The 20409-nt window shown below is 40.5% G+C and overlaps 1 protein-coding gene across 6 annotated transcripts in view; it reads right to left on the reverse strand.

Moving 5' to 3' along the window:
• The window catches only part of COL8A1 (collagen type VIII alpha 1 chain), a 159928-nt gene extending 140968 nt beyond the window's left edge, over nt 1-18960 (reverse strand). For 4 of the 6 annotated variants that reach the window (XM_065913572.1, XM_065913569.1, XM_065913571.1 and 1 more), the window contains exon 1: nt 18778-18960. The gene's annotated coding sequence lies outside the window, so the exon portion shown is untranslated. Of the gene's footprint in view, nt 1-18172; nt 18285-18777 lie in introns of all 6 variants that reach the window. The other 2 variants (XM_065913573.1, XM_065913570.1) reach the window with 1 other exon arrangement.
• Nucleotides 18961-20409: the final 1449 nt, after the last annotated feature.

Here is a 20409-nt window from a genome sequence, read left to right on the forward strand (position 1 = left end):
CTGCTCATTGCTGGGATGTAATAACCAATTTCAATATCAGAAATCTCTAAGTGAAGGCTCTCAGTGAACCTTCAGCTTTCTGAACCACATAGAACTTTTTTTTTCCCCTGAAAGAAGGATCGAGCCAGCTTTTCTAGGCACAAAGTTATAGCGTTTTCCCCATTTGTCCTAAAAGCAAGTTTAAACTGAGAAACCATCTTAAGGACCAAATGAGTAAGATCTCAAAAAGAAACCAGACTCAAGATTTCATTGAAAGGCAAAGTTCAGCCCCTTCTTTGGTCAGAAAGTTCTAACATCAGAAAAGGACTCCGATGGGGGGAGCTGTGTGCCCAAGTGGACTTTTCACAAACGCATCACACTGGACAGATTCGGACAGATTGGGAACGTGCCCTTCTTTCTGCTAAAGATGTTTTTCCACGCTTGGCCTTCCAAGACCCGGAGTTCAAAGCTTCATGACTACTTTTTTATGCGGGAGCAAATTGACCACAGCACTATTAGAAAAAATTGTGAGTCAGAGTGCTTGGCTCCTTTATTTCTCTCTTGTGTTCTTTGGAAAGGAGAGATTGTAAGGATAGAAACCGGGAAAAGAAAGACTGACTACCTTGCCTCTTTTTTTTTGAAGGGTGTTTGCTTAAAAATAATAACCCAAACCAGGCTATTATTGGGATTTATATTAAACATTTCCAAGTTTTGAAATGGGAGCAGTCCACCAGACCCTTGTGAGCTGAGTTTTTGTTTTTCTCGTTATACCAATAGATAAATTGAGTCACTGAGCAGTGAGGTAATTTCTCTGATCTCAGTTGTATTAGATGAAAAGAAAGCATGAACTCAAGGTTTTGGATTCCAGGTAACCACTTTGATCATGCTTTTATAGGAGGCCAACAACCAGAAAGTTAATAATCCGTTATACTGCATGTTAGGGGGATGAGGTTTTCTAGTGTAACAAAAATTCTACTTCATATAATTTATATACATATGTGCACATATGCATGCATACATACTCATATATAGTAGAATGACCTCAACTTTCCTGAGTCTTCAGGGAATGAGACATTCTGGATAAATTAAAATTTTCCTAATAGCTGATAATTTTACAACCACCAGGACCAACATAGGCTTGTTTTTATATGATATATTTGAAATACAGAATTTCCTTTATTCTTAAATGATACTACTAAATATGTCAATATTTTTATTCAGCTGTGATTCAGTGGTTCCCCCAGGAACTTCCTAAAGCTATGCAACTATTTATCTCCTCCACGAATGCCATACACCTTAGAAATTCTGATCATTTTATAGCTCTTTTCCTCCTGGGCTGCTAGGCTTCCATGATTCTATTCCTCCCTGCTGTCAATGCATTTGTTGCAATCCCTTCCCCTATTCAAATTAGGTACTTTAAGTTCGCTGTGTTCTTGTGGTTTAGGGCTAAGTCCGGTTCAACTCTTTTGTGATCCCATGGACTAGAGCCCGCCAGGCTCCTCTGTCCATGGGATTTCCCAGGCAAGAATACTGGAATGGGTTGCCATTTCCTTCTCCAGAGGATCTTCCCAACCCAGGATCAAATTTATGTCTCCTGCATTGGTAGGTGGATTTTTTTTACCACTGAGCTGCCAGGTAAGCCCTGTACTTAGGGATCAGAGAACCAAGTTTGTTAGCATTATTTGCAAAGTAGAGGTAATTAAAGCTTGAAGTGAGAAATCCTAATTGCTTATGTTTTTATTTATTTATTTATTTTTCACTTATTTTTATTAGTTGGAGGCTAATTACTTTACAATATTGTAGTGGTTTTTGCCATACATTGACATGAATCAGCCAACAGAGTGAAGTAAGTCAGAAAGATAAACATCAATACAGTATCCTAATTGCTTATGAATACAAACCTTAGTGGCTCAGTCGGAAAGAATCCACCTGCAATGCAGGAGACTGCTTGTAATGCAAGAGATCCGGGTTTGATCCCTGGGTTGAGAACATCCTCTGGAGGAGGAGCAACCCACTCCAGTATTCTTGCCTGGGAAATCCCATGGACAGAGAAGCCTGGCAGGCTACAGTCCATGGGGTCACAAAGAGTTGGATACCACTTATTAACTAAACCGCCACCATACCATGAACCTTAACAACCATCTTCTTTTCATCTCTGAGTACCTTTGACTTACTTTTTGTCCTCAGTTGTGTTCTGTAGGGTTGAAGCTTTCAGAATGTGAGATAAATGAAAAGTTACCTTAAGCGTATTTTAATTCTGAAATTCAACTTGGAATAATTTATTTTTTTTCTAGTGATTCAGATAATATTCATCCACCCAGCATTTATTGGAAAGCAAAGTGCCTGATTCTGTTCCAGGCCCTTAGGATTTCTCAGTGACTTGGGGTCATCCCTAGGACACTCACTCATTTTATCTTGTTGGCAACAGAATTAAAAGATTTCATAACAATTTTAGTTGAAAGAATACCAGATAAAAGAGAGTTTACTGCATTGTACATTTTTATATATGTGTGCTGAAAGTCTGAAGTATATCTATTAAGGTGTTGACTTGTTGGGTTTTTGGCACCTCAAGAGTAGGTTGGGGCTTGAATCTTTGACAGCTATTGAGTGAAAGCCTTTTCCTGAGTGAGGATGGGTATGTTGTGAGAGAATGCTGGTCCCAGGGAAGGCTCAGGACACCCTGACCAGCATGAAAAAGGCACAAAAATTGGCCTCCCCTTTGAATAAAAAGGAGTTCTCAGATTCCCTGTACATTTATGCTTCAGATAGCTTTTTACTGGTTTCTGTACCTTTCAGCTGCTAATCCTAAATGCAGGTGAAACAGTTCTTGATGGCATCTAGCATCTAGGGCTTAGCTTGTAGTAGGCCCCCAAAAGCTATATGTTGAATTGTTGAATGAATGAATAAATGAGGTTGAGATCAAAGTCCTAAACAAACAAAAGTAGTATAACTGAACTGGAATGACAGTCTTTTAAGATTCTTATGGCCCTCTTTCCTTTGTCTCATAAACAAAAGTACCTTCTTCTCCAGTAGCTTATTATTTTCCTTATTCTAACATTTGGCTTCTTAGAGCCAGTTTTTGAGGGAGTGAAAGTTTTCTTGATAATTAAGGCATAGAGATAAAAAGGCTAGGGCTTTTAAAATAGGAAAATGGAATTCATATAAGATAGGATTCTGATGTGCTGCCATTGAATGTTGTAGGGAGAATGTGCATGACTTAAGAAGGTAAATGAAAAGTTACCTTAAATATATTTTAATTCTGAAACTTGGAATAATTTAGTTTTTTCTAGTGGTTTGGATAGTATTTACCCAAATTCATCATTCATATATATAGTCTCTCTATGTAGAATACATATAAGAATCACTTTGCCATACACCAGAAACTAACACAAAATTGTAAGTCAACTATATGTCAATAAAAAAGAAGGTATATTACTGCATCAAAATGCAGGGATCAGGATGTATTTGGAATGCCAGCACCCTAAATGGGAGTGTACAGAGCACAGAAGCATAAAGCTCCAGAGCCCATGGGATGAGCTAAGGCCTTAGATGAAGCACTAGGGACAGCCGTCTCTTTCCTGATGATACCCACAGTTGCCTATATGTTATCTACATTGCCCTGGTAATGGAGGGAGGTAGCTTGGGACTGGAGAGGGATTATGCAATCACAGAAATTTCCTCCACTGGCGAACTACTGGGAACACTGATGTAATGCCATTTAGTACAAGCAAACAAACAAACAGCAACAACAGCAGAACATAAACAACCTCCTTACTCTCCAAATCCCAAATCCTCCAAAGACCAGAAAGAGAGATGAGCCAAAAAATATCCCACACTGCCACCATGGCAAGCTCACTGAAGCACCCTGGAGCAGGAGTCTAGAGTTCATCAAATGAACTGCAAAGGAAAGAGGTCCTTCGTTTGCCCTTATTTGCATTATGTATAGAGCAGTATTTACGTAAGTATTCAATAATTGGGAGTCATTATTATCAAATAACTTTAACTAAATGCCTTCTCAAAGACAGATACTTTCTCATATGTTATCTTATTAGACTTCATAACAATCCAGAGAGGCAGACTAATTCTAAAGCCAAGAAAGTGAACACTAGCTGAGACCCACAGTCTTGCCCAGGGTTCTGCGCTGCTAGATAGCAGAGGTAGTACATGACCCTGTGACTTCTTCTGCCAAATTCAGTGCTTTTTTTTTGTGACAGTGGCTTCTCGTCTATGGTTTAAGGTGTTTTGTTATTATTTCTTCCATTAACGACATGCATTTTGGCCTTAATTAAAAGGGGATTTAAAAATACCCTTTACAACTTACAGGCAGGTTTAAAATTAATTGTGTGTTCTTTAAAATCATCAACTGTACAGAAAACAATCTATGAAACTATTCTTGCTGATTATTCGTGGCATTTCTATGTTGCTGATCCTGTGACCGTTGTTTGTCCACAGATTATTAATAGGGTGTTGTGAATAATTTGGGGATAAAATGTCAATGATGTAGCAGTTAACGAGGAGAGCTCAGGAATATGATTTACTGGTTTCATATTCTGGTTACTTTACTTCTAGCCACTCGAATTTGAAGAAATTACTTCACCTCTTTTACATATCCTGTCTCATAGGAAATTGATCAGGATAAAATACACTAATATATAAGATTAAAAAAAAGAGAAGCTTTTGGCATTCTGCACTGTGCCAAGTAAACCTTTATTACACATTAACTGCTATCATTGCTGGGAGTTTGAGTTCTATCTTCTTGAAAAGCACATTCTCAATCACTGAATCTGGTTTATGAAGTAATCTTAAAGATCATTCAGCTTTCCTTTGTTGCAATTTCTCATTTATCCTGCCAGGACCATACCTGGGTGTGATACTCTAAGCCTAGGTGAGTAGAAAGAAGAGGACTTCAGGAATGGGATGATCTAGGTTCATATTCAAGCTCCATCACTTACTGTCTAAATGATGTTGTGAAATTTGCTTAATCTTTCTAAGTCTCCACAGACTCATGTGTGAAATATAGATAAAAATCTCTAGTGCAAATATAGGAATGTATATAAAGAATATATGTCATAAACTGCAGATTTCATTGCAAAGGTTATTATTATCATCATCAATACTTTCTTGTTTAAAAGGCCTCAAATTAAGATACTTACTAATACTCTCTTGCTCATGTGGTAATAATGAATTCTATTTTATAAAAGCAAGATCTCACACCTCTCCGGTGTTCTTGCTCTGTTACAAAGGAGTCAGTGGATTCTTTCTTTAGCCACTGGCTCCTGTCTGCAGATGAAAATTTTATTTATATGTATTCAAATGTGATTTAAACACATGGTGATATCTTTGATGACTAAATATTAAAAAAATACAGTTGAAATATTATTGCTATCTTTATGATACTCTAGGGCTTGCTTATGCTACAATTTGTAAATATTTTACAAGGCAGAGGAAAATACCGACCCATAATTATTTCTCGATGTTGTCTGGCTGATGATCTCAGGGTAAATTCTTTTATTTTATTATTTTTTAAAAAAAGTTTTCATTGAAGGTTTTTCCAGTCACTCCAAATAAACTTAGCTGTGAATGGAAAAGATACAGCTGATTGCCCTGGCTTTGTCCACGTCTTTTCTGCCCTGTCCTGCTCTTCACTGAGTCAGAAGGAAAGCATGCGGTATGGCCGACCTCTGAAATCATTAAACAACTCCTGTAAACTGTTGCTGCTAGAGACACATTCTGGTTTATTTTCTGAAAGCTTATTAATAAGTCAGAGTCTAATCTGCAGCCAGACTGTTTGATCACTTTGCTCTTGGCTTTGCAGGCACAGGATTTTATTGTGTGGTTGGCCTGTCGGCATGATGATTCCTGAAGGGCCGCTGGTAAGCCAGCAAATGCCAGGGGCGCATCAATGTCAAATTCCAAAGACCTGTGACCTTCCCTGACCTGCTGGGAGAGGTTTAGCCTTCTTCAAAGAGCCTCAGATTGGGCACTAGAAATAGAGACAAAAATGCTATGGGAAAGTCTATCATTGAGAACTAACTTCCTTCAGAAAGTGATGGGACTTCAGGGGGTAATAAAAATCTGGTGGCTGAACTTGTTTCAGATTCTCAGGGACAGTCTTTCTCTGTAGAAAAGACATTTTGAAAATTAAAGAAATTGTTTCAGTAGGTCTGAAATATGTTTAAAAAACATTTAAAGCATATTTTCCCCCCAAAGGGAAAAGAGAAGAGATAGTTATGCATAATGGAACCTTTTCTTTCAGAGACTCAGTTCAAATCATTCTTCATCTCATTTTGGTTTTATAGTGATAAAGGATCCAGGTAGTGATACAGTGCCATTCTGAGTGAGTTTAAACCGTTAAAAAAGCAAAGGCAATCTGTATTATTTTATTAATATTATGTATGTATGGGAGAGGACGTCTTTAAGAGATTATAACTACTAGAGGCAGACCCAGCAGTCTAGCAATGCACTGCGCACATTTGTTGAATACTACCGCAATTATGGCATTAGCTGAGGATACAAAAAAGAACTGAATTCAGTTTTTTTCCCAATAGTTTATATGCTCATCAAGGATACAAGACATAGCATACAAAAAGTTAAATATTCTGTGTTGTCCAATACAGTAGCCACTAGCCACATGTGGCTATGTCATTTTAAATTAAAGAGACTACAAAAATATAAAATAAAAGTCCATACCTCAGTTGCACTAGCCACATGTCAAGTACTCGGTTGCCGTATATAGCTGGTGGCTACCATATTGGATGGTTCAGTTATAACACATTTCTATAATTGCAGCAAGTTCTAATAGCCCCAATTTCTTCAATACCGGGTACAGGCAACACATAAGTAATACTTACAATAACTACCAACCAGTTGAGAATAAGGAAGAATCAATACAGGCTGCAATACTTAGGAAGATCTTAGTAGGACCTTGAATTTATAGTTATTTTGACAAGTGTAAAGAACAGTGGGGCCTAGTCAGTAGACAGAAGAGGAAAGAATATTTGGGGGAAGAACAGTCTATCTGACTTAGGTCAAATTCCTGGTACAGACTGGAGAGTGGTGAAAATGGAAAGCTGGATCGGGGTAAGAGGGATGGAGGGACTGGCTGGCAAGCTAAGGTGTTTCATCTGTTTTCTAATGCTAATGAATAGTTTTGAGCAGTTTACAGATAGTCCTGGGGAGTGGCACCACCCAGCAAATAATCTTGCCTCATGCTTGGACTGCAAGGAGATCCAACCAGTCCATCCTAAAGGAGATCAGTCCTGGGTGTTCATTGGAAGGACTGATGCTGAAGCTGAAACTCCAGTACTTTGACCAACTCATGCGAAGAGTTGACTCATTGGAAAAGACACTGATGCTGGGAGGGATTTGGGGGCAGGAGGAGAAGGGAACAACAGAGGATGAGATGGCTGGATGGCATCACCGACTCGATGGACATGAGTTTGAGTAAACTCCTGGAGCTGATGATGGACAGGGAGGCCTGGCGTGCTGCGATTCATGGGGTCGCAAAGAGTCGGACCCGACTGAGCGACTGAACTGAACTGAACTGAACTGATGTAGTTAGGTATTCAGAAGGCTCATATTTAATATCAGTCTCCCACTGAGGGTTCATCCTGAGCCTTGTAAACAGCTACAGAGTTGAGCCTAGTAATACTCTGTGTGTGTGTGTGTGTGTGTGTGTGTGTGTGTGTGTGTGTGCACTTCTTGGAACAACCTACAGGGATAGGGAAAAGCATATTTAGAGTCTTTCATGTATCATCACTGCATTTTGTCCCCTCATCCCTTTTTTCTGTTCACATTTATCAAGTTTCTCTTGTGTGCTAAGCATCGAAGGTGCAGAGATAAGCAGCACACGAATCCCACAAGGGGATCACTGTCTTATACAAAGACGTGGCCGTGACGGGGCTGTGCAGAGAACAGTGGTGGGCGTGGGGAGATGTACATGCATCAAGACGGGCCGGGTGCAGGCAGGTCTTTTCAGAGGGGAAGTTTGCTGATCTGAACCTCAGAGGAGGAGGACAAATGAAGTCAGCAGGTCACATGGGGAATGCTCCTGGCAGAGAGGGAAGATCAAGCACAAAACTACGACGTAAAGCAGAATGTGACCATGTGGAAAGACCTAGACCCTCTCTCCTCTTTTGTCTTTGGCACAGCACAAAGGAAGGGCTCAGAGTGTAATTATTTTCTACATACAAGCTTCCTCTGCTCTCTGAAACGAGAGCGTGCGTATGAAATCTTTCATACGGCAAAATGGGGTTAAGTGAAGAAGCAGCTACCTCAGGACACATCTTGTTAATGGATGCAAAAAATAAATCCGGAATAAGCACAGATGCTTACAGACACAGTTCAGAGCTATGGCGGCTTGATGTTGAGTGTAATTCCTGGGGAAGGAGCTTGGCAGTGCGGAATGCTATTAGGTTGGCCAAAAAGTTTGTTTGGATTTTCAATACCATCTTACGGAAAAACATGAATGAAATTTTTGGCCAACCCAACATTGTTGCATTTCCCCCCCTCCCCATGAAGGTGAAAATCTTCTTTGGATTTCTTTAGATTAGCAGAAACAGGTAGTAATATAGGTCTTTCATAGAAGTGAAGTGGCATAAAGTGAACTTTTGGAAAGGGGGGTTATCTGTACACCCTCAAATAGGTTAAGCAGCAGGTGTAAAGACAACAGACGTTTGTCTAGGTGACTCATGTGGCTTGGAGCCTCAGTTAAACTGTCTTTACTCTCTTCACCTGGGTATGGAATACAGCAAGAGTCAAAGAATGATCCAGGGAGCTGGATTCAAGTGTGTTTCACATGCCAGAGTACCTTTGTTCTAGGCTGTTCCTCCTATACTCATGGGAATTTCTCCTGCCTGAGGAATGACATGCTTGCTTGTCACTCTTTTTCCCAGACTCATGCCAAGCAACTTGGGATCACTTGGGGAGAATTTATGGAGAAACCTTAGCCCTTATAAATTACCCCAGGGAGAAATGATAGCTTTTTTTGTTTATTTTTCTAGTTACACAGACCTTACTTCTTTGGCTCTGAAATGGCAGCATGCTTTTAGGAAAAAAATACAAAAAAGAAAAAGAAATTAAAATCACAGTATTAAACGAAAAACAGAGCCAGTCGGCAGTGTCTAGGAACAGAGCCATTGGAATTCTCTCACTTTCTTTATGAGTCAGAGGTAGTGACACAGGAGTCGATATTTTTTCTTCCTTTTATGATATGACGAGACCTCAGGAGAGGCACCATGAAGGAGCAGGAAACCTATGGCCTTTGGAGCATGACTGGGATGGGAACCCTGGCTCTGCCACTTCTAGCTGGGTGACCCTGGGCAAGTTGCTTGACCAAATAGATGCTCAGTTTTTCTCATCTTTGAACTGGGAATGATAATACCACCCTTGTACTGCTGGTGTAAGAAATAGAGATAATGAGAGCAGTACAGTGTCTGGTTCTGTGAGCCACTTACTAGGTCGTGTCTATAATTGTAACTAGAAATGGTGAGTTTGAGTTTTCCCCTTGGATGACTGTGAACTTATTTTCTTAAAGGAGAGGATGCTACACTGCAATACTGGCCTCCAAGCATGATCTTTGTCAAGGGGAAAGAGATGTCCCAGAGTAGAACCCTAAGAGAAGTAGTCAGTTTGATACGGGTAGGAGGTCTGAGTGTCATCGGTAAACCAATAAGCCCTGATGTAGCAAGATATACTAGAATATCGGTGTGTTCCTATTCCAGGAATTAGCTCCCTATTGATGGTGATAAAGTAAATTCTCAAGAAAAAATGTTTGGTTAATGATCTTGATTAATTAGTGGTGTTTATGTTGAACAGCTCAGGGGTTGTTGAGCTAATTCATGAAATTATCCAGGCTGCCCATTTACTGACTTATTACTCATTATTGGCCATTTCTCTATTTGTATCACAATATCCTGACCCTGAGAAAGATGAGGGAAGGAAGAGATCATTTCAGTCTACCCAATATTCTCCCCGCTTCCCCTATTTTCTTTCTTTCTTTCTTCCCATCACTCCCTCCCCTCTTTTTCTCTCTCATTTACTGTTTAACTTAACTATTGGTAAATTATTTTAACACTTCTGCTGTTCTTATCATAAAGAACTTAGTCATGGGGCCAAGACATGTTCACTTGCTTCTTTTCTCCCCTTTTCAATTGGGTTTGGAAATCACACTGGGATTGTTTCTTACTTTATGGTTTGACATAGCACATAATCTATATTAACTGGTAACACTGAAAATATCATGTCCCAGTAAGTCTTGGAATAATTTAAACTGAAAACAGCTGAGGCTTGTGATTCCTAAATTGTCCCATAAAATACCAGACCCAAGAGATGCCCTCAGGTTGAGAAGATTTGTCATCGAATATGTTGGGTGCACACTATTTACTGTAACTTTTTTGAAGAATGAAAATACACAGAGCATATTAAGGTCTTTATGAAATCTTGTAAGTAAAATTGTAAAATAATGAAGCAATTGGTAAAATTACTTGTATTAATTGTAAAATAATAAGTAAAATTGGTCATGTTATTTCACTGAGTATTTCTAAAGTTTATTTGACCCTAGAACCTTTTTCTGTATAAACATGTTAATATCCCATATATTACTGGTTTTGAAACACACTTTGGAAAATGCTGAAGAAGTGGCATTTAGAAATTTTATACTATAACAGTTACTATTAAAATATCTTTCTCCAGTAAAATAATTTTAAAAATCACAAAAACTTTTTTTTCTGTATGAGGAATTTTTTTGACTGGTGTCAAGATAATGAATAGGTGAACATATAGGCCTCTTGAGACTCTTGAAGTCATAGTTTAATTATTGTTTCTTTCCCTTTTTCTACTTACCCTAGGCCTTATCTGGCCCCTTGAGACATGTAATATTGTCCTCTGTACTATAAGAAATAAAAATGCTCCTAGTATATCTTGGAAAGCTATGTGCTTGTTTGGCACTGTATTCCATTTTAACTTGGTTTTTTGTAAATGCCAAGAGCCATCTCCAGGTGTCCTGAGTACAATCAATTAACTACGTATGCTTAAGTAGCACCATTCTGTAAAATATTTGGCAAGGCCTTAATTGCCTTTAAAGAGAGTGGTTCTTTGAGAATTGTTCTTCTATTCAAGATAAGTAAATTAAGGCACAAAGATGATCAAGGCCCCAGAAACAGTCAAGATGTTCTGGGGACTAAAACACTGAAAATTCCTAGAATAGAGGATTCTCAGGCCACATGCATATCATCTTCACAGCTTCATCTCTACTGAGATCACTAATAGTCCTAGAGAGAGGATTGCTCTGTTTTCCTGTGAATGTCATAATTTTTACAAAGCAAGCTGCCCTTTCCTGGTATGCCAGGGATTTTTTTTTTAATGGTCCTAATTGATCTCTCTCCTCTAGAGGGTTCTGAATTTTGCAATTGTCTCAAGTCTTAACAAGCCACCCCACACTACTGTGCAATGGAAATGTTCAACAGAAAGGTATTCACTTCGGTCTAGGTAAGACTCTGACTGCTGCCTGGAGAAACGAGGATCCTGGAGTGTAGGTTCTGAGCCATCTTGATTGGACAAAGCCTTTTTGGCCCATTTCTGCCTCCCTCTCTCTTGCATTTCCCTTCCCCTCTCCTGGGGACCAGGAGTTGATCCTGGCAGGACACTAGGGCTTCCCTTTGGAACCCAAGAGGTTTTCTCAGCCCTTGACTCTGTGCTTGTCTGCTGCTGACCCCCAGCTGATGTGGTTTATTTATTGCTGAATTGAGCATTTAGTCCTGAACGTTTAAGTCTTGGCTGGTGGTGGCCTCGGAAAGAACATTTTCTAAGATTGCCATGGTTTTCTTTCAAATAAACTCCTACATGCCTGGACATTTCTGGCATTGCTGAAATGCAGGTGATTTATTTGTAGAGGCTTAAATTGGGATTTTTTTTTTTTTTTTAAAGGAAAACCAGCAATGTGGTATACTCCTGTGCTACATTTTAGCCACTGGGTGTAGAGGACACCTTGTTCTGTCTTTTATCAGGAAAATGAAAATCTGGAGGCTCCCTCTGGGAACAAATCAGTTTTCTGTTCTGAGACACTCAACCCCCTGGCTCCCTCTACTGGTCAATAACCTCCCTCCCCACTCACGGGACAGCAGGGGACTAGGGTCAGCTGGGAGCTAGCAGGGAAACTGGACGTGAAGTCAGGGACTGTGGATCCAATAGCCTATTTTTGCTGCAGATCCTTTATCTTCCTTCACTCTTCCTACCTCAACAGTCTTGGTCACCCAAGCCTCAAATTCTTAGCTCCACCTAGCGTCTCCCTTCCTGTATTCCTCAGGCTTGTCTTGTATGTGCCCTTTAACAAGAGGCCACTTGTCTGGCTTTATAGCACGGATGAACACTATGACCTCTCGATGGGAAAGCTGTTAAGTACAGATCTTCAGAGAAATATAATAATGTACAGTCATCGCTTTGAATTTACGAACCAAGTTTAGATTTATCTTTAGCGTGCATGCGGTATGATAGAGGAAACATACTAAATGGGATGGGAGCTCACAGAATATCTCCCAGCTGCCCCAGGACAACACCCCTCAACCAGCTCTGAAGGTCTGCTGTCCTGCTGCTGAACTGAGGGCAGCTGTGGCTTAGCCATGCCACTGCTGGGTGGCCGAGTATATTTCTAAACCGGCCATGGTTCCCTAATACATGAAACCTTAATGGTGGCCCAGAATTTCAGCAAAACAGCTGTTTTATCTAGCTAACAGAGAGGACTAGAAACGCTCCCCAACAGGCTGATACATTTTGTTTCCTGGAGAAGCCAACAGCTGACATCCACACCCAGGCCTATTCAGTTAGTTGGAAAAGTAGTGCGTGAAGTGACTAATTGTCTTTAATCTCAGTACATCAAATGATGCCAATGCCTAAATATCCTGAGATGTAAACACATCAAGAGAGCTTAAGAAAGACAGTCTTCAAGAAAGACTTACTTAAAAGTATGTTTTCACAGTGAAGCTTAGTCACGGACCATATAAATTTTAACATACGATAAACCAATTTCAGAAACACAATGACTATTTCAAAGTTTTGCAAACAATTGTCAGGCATGCTTTAGAGGAAAGTGAAGAAGCATCTGAGGTAACATCTTTCTCTTTCTCAGTAAGTTCTTTCTAGAAAAGATACAAGAATATTCTTTTCTACCTTTATCACTTTCCACATTGGGGTAACTTCATGTATTATGAAAAGCTGTATTTTTATCTTAGCAGAGAACATTTTGATGTCATGATATCCATGGAGTTAGTACTCTGGGTCAGGGTCAAGTTTTAAAATGAGGTCAATGAGGTTCCATTCTCAGCGGAAGTCCAGTTAAGGGTTAAGAAGAGTTTTAATAGATGTAAAATTTATAAAGCTTTCCCCCCATGTGAGCCATTCCTAATATTGTACTATACAGAGAGAAGTCTGACCCAAATAGGGTTTTACTTCCCAAACATTTGAGTGGGTCTTAGCTCTGACAATCATGTTTAAAAAATCTCTTCTCTGGAGTTTCTCCCTCTTCTGTTTTAGAGGGATGGATCCTCTTAGCTGCCCTATCTTCTCTCTATACTCTTGATCCCTTGATAATCCCTCTCTGGTGTCATAACACTTCTCATGCCTACACCCCTTAACCAGTATTTTCCTTAATGGTCCATTATGCATATTTTGTCCTTTCTTTCATTAAAGACCTGAGGAGATTCCAGGTATATTGATAACACACTGTCAATGTGATGTGAGAACAGGAACGTTATGCTGTAAATCATCACATAAAAATAATACATTTGTTCTGTCATGGAAAAGCTGGAACTCAATCTTAAGCCTGCTGCAAAAAAATAGCATTATTCCTAGAACTCAGGCAAATGTAAGGATTAATGAAATCTCTGTAGGCAGGGAAATGACTCAGCCATTGATAAGGCTAAATGAACTCTCCTGCATTACTTAAAGCACCAGGGAATCTTAAATTTGATATACTTGAGATCTGAGTCTCTGTAAGTACCTATAGACTTGTAAGGATTTTTATGGAAGGAGTTAAGAAATATGGATATTTTATATTTAGCCTTTTTTTTTTTTTAAATGAATCACTCACTTTCTCAACATGGGTTTACCAAGCAGCTATTACATATAAGACCCTGGTATGAAGAGAAAAAGACCATAAGGTGCCTGTGATGGAGACAACCAGTGACTTCACTCTTCACAAGGGATTGTACCAGTGTTTCTAAATGTTCTGCAGGAGAGGTACAGCTGAAGCCCCAAACCTCTACCAGTTACGGTTTTTGAGAACTCTGTATTTTATGTTTCAACAGAATTCTTGTCACAGTCAGAGACATCTTAGATACATACTATATGGGGAAGACACATTATAGTTATTCAAAATAGAGCCCTGATCAGAGAGTTCGGTCATGTGAACTCCAGTCCTGCTTCTCCTACTCATGTCTGGGTGACCTTAGCAAAGACATCAACCTCTCTGACTCTTCTCATCCGTAAAATTAACTTTGTTAAAATTACCTCCAAGGATTCTTTCAGCCTTTGTACTGTGTGAGTCCCTAAATAAATTTTTAAACCCCTGAAAGTTAGACTAGAGCCTAGATAAATAAAACTGCTTGGAAGCTTCATTTCACTTTGGAGGCATGGAGCAAGTTTAAATTTCCTATCTTCTAGGTATAGGAATTAAGATTTAGAAAAAATGTAAAGGTTTTTTATTTGTTGGAGTGAAAACCTACATCACCTGTTTAAGATAAGTATGAGACTTTTGATAATGAGAAATGCCACTGCTATGAGAGGTACTCCAGAAACTATAAGATCTATAAGGATTGAAAAAAGATTTCTTTCACTGAAAGAGAAAAAAAGGAGGTGGCACAAAGAGGCATGACTGCATCTGTTAATCCTCTACTGAAGGAGAGAAGGACAGCTTTCATTTTCCAGGAAGGACAGTGGGAGTGAGCCCAAAATTAACAGAGGGGATTGAAGGCAGACCATCAAGGTGTTTTAATATTTGACATAATCAGTTATAGGTGTCCACAATAGCTTTCGCTGTTATGTTACACTGAGAAGTGAGAATTCATTATTATTTTAGCAGATTACTCTATGATCAGTTTCTGGGAACATTTTTGTTTCAGTCACTTCGGTTTGATTCCTTGCAATTTCAACAGCTTTGTGGATTTGCGTTCACAGGGCCCCCAGATTATAGACATTCCGACCGTGTGTGACTCCCTTTAGCCCTCCTGTTGCAAATCTATTTGCTTGAAGATAGACTATAAGAACCTCCTTCCTCAAACAGCAAATGTAGTTCCAAAGTTGATAGTGGAATGTCTAATTAGTGGCTTCTCTGTTGGTGCTGAAATGTGGTTACTATTCTTTCCCAGTCTTCACTCCTTGGGTTCTGCAAAGGGGAAGTTTAGCAGAGCTCTAAATTAGTACTTGGGGGTATAAACTGATGTTAATGACTGTCAGGTCATTGGAAGATCTTTTTCATTATATCCTTAGCATTTTGAAACAACCTGTAAGCTGGCCTTTTTATTTTTTAATTTAAATTTTTAGATGCTTTTGGTAGTAAGGGGTTCTTTTTCACACAATGCTAAAGTGATTCTCTAAATTCCATAGGGCACTCATTCTTCTCTCTGTATCTTTTTTATCCATTTCACTCAGTAGCTAGAACAATGAAACTCTCAGAAGACTGCACTTTAGTCTTGAGATCTATACTTTCCTTGAGTTATGCATATGGATGTTCATGGGGGCCTGGTGGAAGAGAATGAAGCCAATGCCTGTAGAAAGACCTAATTTTCAGAGGGTTACTTGGAGGACCAGAGATTGGCAAATACTGCTGCATCTCAATCACGCTACAGGTTGCCATATCACAGTTGAAGACCATGGATAGGTAGGAGTAGACAGCTGCCTCTAACTTCTAACTTTCAAATAGTTACTGAACATTGGGCCCTGTGAGAGAGTTAGAGGTGGATTTGTTGACATGAACAACCCATTAGTTAAAAATGTGTTCTGAGGCTTTTTATATTCATAATGTAGCTTTTATTATAAAATTATAACCGGCAAAGATCTAAGGGTTTTAATGTGGGGCAGACCTGAAATCATGTTGGTCTTTAGAAGGGCTGTTCTTTTCTGTTACAGAAGGGTGTAGTAGAGATGAATCTTAAATTATTAGAAATACTATCATTGATTTAAAAACAACAACAACAGCAGATATGGATTTTGTTCCCCATATTCCACATAAAAAAGAGCAAAAAGAAGTTGCATTTGTTACAGAGATCCTGGGCTTTCTCTTCCAGGGCACTTTCTAGGAGCAGCTCTGCCCAGCTTCCCCTCTCAATTCTCTGTTCATTCCATCCCCCTCTCCTTGATTCTTGTTTCACAAATGGAATTAAGGTAGGATATACCTTCTGATCATGGGAAGAATACTGTTTCATAATTTGGGGAATAGCAGAGGATCTAAAATGTGTGTTTCCCTAATTGTAACAGGCCCTCCAGATCAACCAAGCACCCTTCCCATGTGTCTCTAGTGAAACATGCAGTCACTTCTTTAATAAGAAACATTAAAGGAGTCATTCACATCTTGCTGGAGTGGTATGGGGTTGGTATGGCCATGAACCAACCCAATCCAGGGGCAGCTATACAATGGCACAGACAAGACTCATGCCTCTATATCCTGTGCAAAGGGGGAGCCATTGCGGGGACTCCAGGAATCCCCACCACTGATTTTTCTATAAACTTAAGGAGGAAACTATGGAGAAAGTATCATTTTTAGTGTCTGGTAAAGACCCCTGGGAAAGTGAGGTCATGAGCAGTCTAGGATGATCTCATCCAGTTATTTAGGGTGTTGAATGTGATGGCACATGGGGAGAGAGGTTTCTGTGAAATGGTTCATAGCTGGTAGAGTGGATTAAGTGCCAGGAAAAGCAGAAGCAAACCCTGGGGGAACACTTTTCATCCCCACATTTAGGAATAACAGGGAGCTCTTTTACACTGGCAGCACTTTTTTTTTCCTCCCAGAAAAGATAACTTTCCTCAAGGGGATCTGGTGAATGAAGCAGTGTATTTTCACCCTTGTGATGATGGGCGTGAATCCGGCACTAACATAAGAGAGGAATTAGCCTGGACATACCACACACTTGGTTTGGCCCGGTCCCATACCTGTGCTCTTGTCATGGTTGATTACCCACTTACAGCAAATATGAAGCAAGCATTCTGCACTGTGGCTTGAGATAAAAGGTATTTTAATATGCTCAGGTCACATATTATCATGGCCAATAGTAATTTTATATCATTTTCTTAAAGGAAACCGCACTCCTCATAATAATTTTTTCCAATGAAGCAAAATTTCACATGACAGAAAGTTTTACATATAACTTTTTCATTTGAATAATAACATTGAATCCTCTCCATGCCAAGTAGAAATTTTAAATATCTTTATTATTTCTTTTGACATGCAAGCGATAAGGAGGAGAGGTTTGGAAGACCCTCAGTTAAACTTCTAATGATTCTAATTTCTTTAATAGTGAAGAATTTTTTACAGCTTTGGAGACGTTTCCTTTTTCAAGTGAAACAATATAAACAAACCAAAAAAAAAAAAAAGGAAAACTTTTCGTCTCTTACTTTAAGAACCTTGAGGGTTGAAACAGTGGTTTGGTTTCCTGACTGCCAGCTTTGGTTTGCCGTCTCTCAGCTGTCTTGTGCAATTCCCCAGAGGAAATATTTGAAGAGGGTTTTTCTCCCACATGAGAGAGTTTCATCCCACACAGCCCGCAGATTCTGACTGCAAACTTCATGGACTAAGTGTCTGGTTTTCCAGAAGTAGCTGCGGAGGACGTTTTTCCTTCACAGGTGCATGGCACACATTCTCAGACCTCAGGGATCAGGATGTAAAGTCCGAAGTCTTTAAAAATGAGGGTAGCTTAAAGACTCTATCTCTCTGCCAATCAGGTCCATTTTTACTAGGTAAGGGAAAAGAGGGTGACAAGCAGGGATCCAACTTCCAAAGCCTTCGAGCTGATCGTTCTTTACAACCCTCGGGTGTAAACAGAAGTATTGGATAATCTGGCCTGTATTTTTCTCTGACTGTGAAACACATTGAAATGCTTTATGTTTAGGTGTGTGTCTAGAAATCGTGAAGTTCTCTTATACACTTTTCTATTCCAGCACAATTCTCATTTTAGGACGACTTGAAAAGACAACTTTGTGCTCTCACCGTTGTGCTGTAGCTTGTCAATTTGGATTTGTTCTTTCCTATCTACAGCCACCTGATCATGGTCTCTGGGCAAAGGGTACCCGCTGGCATCATTTTTTCCAAGCACTTAAACCTGGAAAGATATTTTTTAAAGGACTCACAGAAGCTGTCTTGGGGGTTTGGAAAACATGGCAAAATTGTTAGCAGACCTTTGTGCTATTTTTAGGAAACTAATTGTGTTCTTTTAAAGTACATTTTTGACAATGGGACAGAGTTTTCCTTGCCCCCACTGTTAGGTGAAATATTTACAATGAAAAGCGGTCAGGAAAACACCCCAAACAGATACACTTTAACCTCGGCAACAGCCAGCAACCCGGGGCAAAAGTGATTTAAAAGGAGAAAAGGTTTTTGCAATATTTATGCTGCTGTTTCTGCCCCAAACGAACTTTTATTTTACCGTTCAAACAGAAGTTTGTTTTCAAACCAGTTGCTGGTTTAAAGGAGCAGCCGATCTGGCATCCATAAGGATCAGCTCTAACCAAACAGTAAGCACGTTGACCAGGGGAAAGCTGATTGCCCCGGAGCAACCCCCAGTAGGTCAGATGCCTGCAGAAGGGTTATCTTACCTTGAGCACGTAAGATCCAGGAGAGAGGCTCGGGGGGCTCCCGCAGGAGAGGACCGGGAAAGTGCTCTGATCCGCTGCGGGTAACATGCACTTGGCTTTTATGGGCAGGTGGGAGGAGCCGCTCCTCATGGTAGGTGGGCAGAGGAGCAGCGGCGGGCGGGCAGCCCCGGGAAGCTGGACACTCTTCTCTGGGGAGGGGTGGGGAGGGCAGAGCCAGGAGCTCGGGAGAGGGAGGAGGGGCGGGGAGGGAGGAGGGATGAGGAGCGGAGGAAGCGGTGGAAACGGGGGAGGAGGGAGCAGGAGAGAAAGAGAGAGAGAGACAAGAGAGAAGACTCATCAAGGGATGTAGTCAGTCCACAGACAGGGAAAGGATCGGGGAGAGAAGGAATAGGAGACCGAGGCAGTCCAGCAAGCCAGATACGGAGGGAAAGGGGAATTTGATTGTTTTCCACTTTGCAGGACATTTTAGAAGGTAGTGGTGTTGGGGAGCGAGTTGGGAGGCCGGAGATAACAATAGGTGTTTTCTGTGAATTTGAAAAGCTAAATAACGGTTCAGGAATATCTGAAATGTCACAGGCAAGGGCAGGAGGGGCAGCTGGCCGTCGGAGCAGCACATCCCCAGCCCTGGGTGGGCGCGGAGAAGGGCTGCCCGCCCTCGGGGCCCGTCTCCGCCACCCGCGGGTGAGCGCCGGCCCTTGCCTCATCACTCCCCTCTGTGATTTGTGACCCGCGAGTTCTCCTGGGGCTGCCGAAAGTGCGCAGCGTCCAGAGGCCCCTCTTGAGACTTCTGCAGCATTAAGGTAAATCCAGCAGAGGTTGGAGAGGATCAGCGGAGATTGGCTTGTGGAGAAAGGAACCTCAAAACCAGCCTCGGTCCTCCAGCATCTGCTTATGTAACAGGATTGCAGGGCTCTCTGCCCTCTGGTTATTTTCGGTATTTTAAAAACCCTCATTCCTAGCAATTGGAAAACGTCTTGGTGCCATAGCTCGCTCCCTGTGTGTCTTAAACATTAAGAGGATTCAACCGACAAGAGGCTGAAGGATCAGGCTGAAATTCTTAAGAAATACATTCAGAGAAAGAAAAACAAACTCCTTTAGCTGCTGAGCTGTGACTCACTTCCTAGCCCAAGTTTGATTTTTGCCACCACAGGAATTAAAGCATTTGAAAAGAGAGAACCTGAGCCTTGGGGATGAGGGGTACTGACAAGGGGAAAGAGAGGGGCAGGGAGATGGATGGATGGGCCTGAAAAGAGCAAGGGAAATGACTTTTACTGACAACATTGATATATAACTATATAAATGTATAGTAATATATACATATATGAAACTTGATTCATTTCACCACAGCCTTATGGAGTTAGATATGATTCATATTGTGTAGTAGTTTTTTTTTTTTTTTTTTTAGAAAGGAATTTCAAAGTGTTAAGCAACTAGCTCAAGCTAACAAGAAGGGGAGCCGAATTTGGTGAGCCTCCAGCTCATGTGCACTTTGCACATGAAGCCACCATGTAGAATGCCTGACCTGGCCTTGGGTTAGTCCTGATATCTTTGTGTGTGGAGTGGGGAGAGGTTATCAGACTCCAAGAGAAGGAAAAATGACGGCCAAGAGCAGGATATGTTGAACCGGGTACT

The sequence above is a fragment of the Muntiacus reevesi genome, chromosome 21 (genome assembly GCF_963930625.1).
Source record: "Muntiacus reevesi chromosome 21, mMunRee1.1, whole genome shotgun sequence".
Taxonomy (NCBI): Eukaryota; Metazoa; Chordata; class Mammalia; order Artiodactyla; family Cervidae; genus Muntiacus; species Muntiacus reevesi.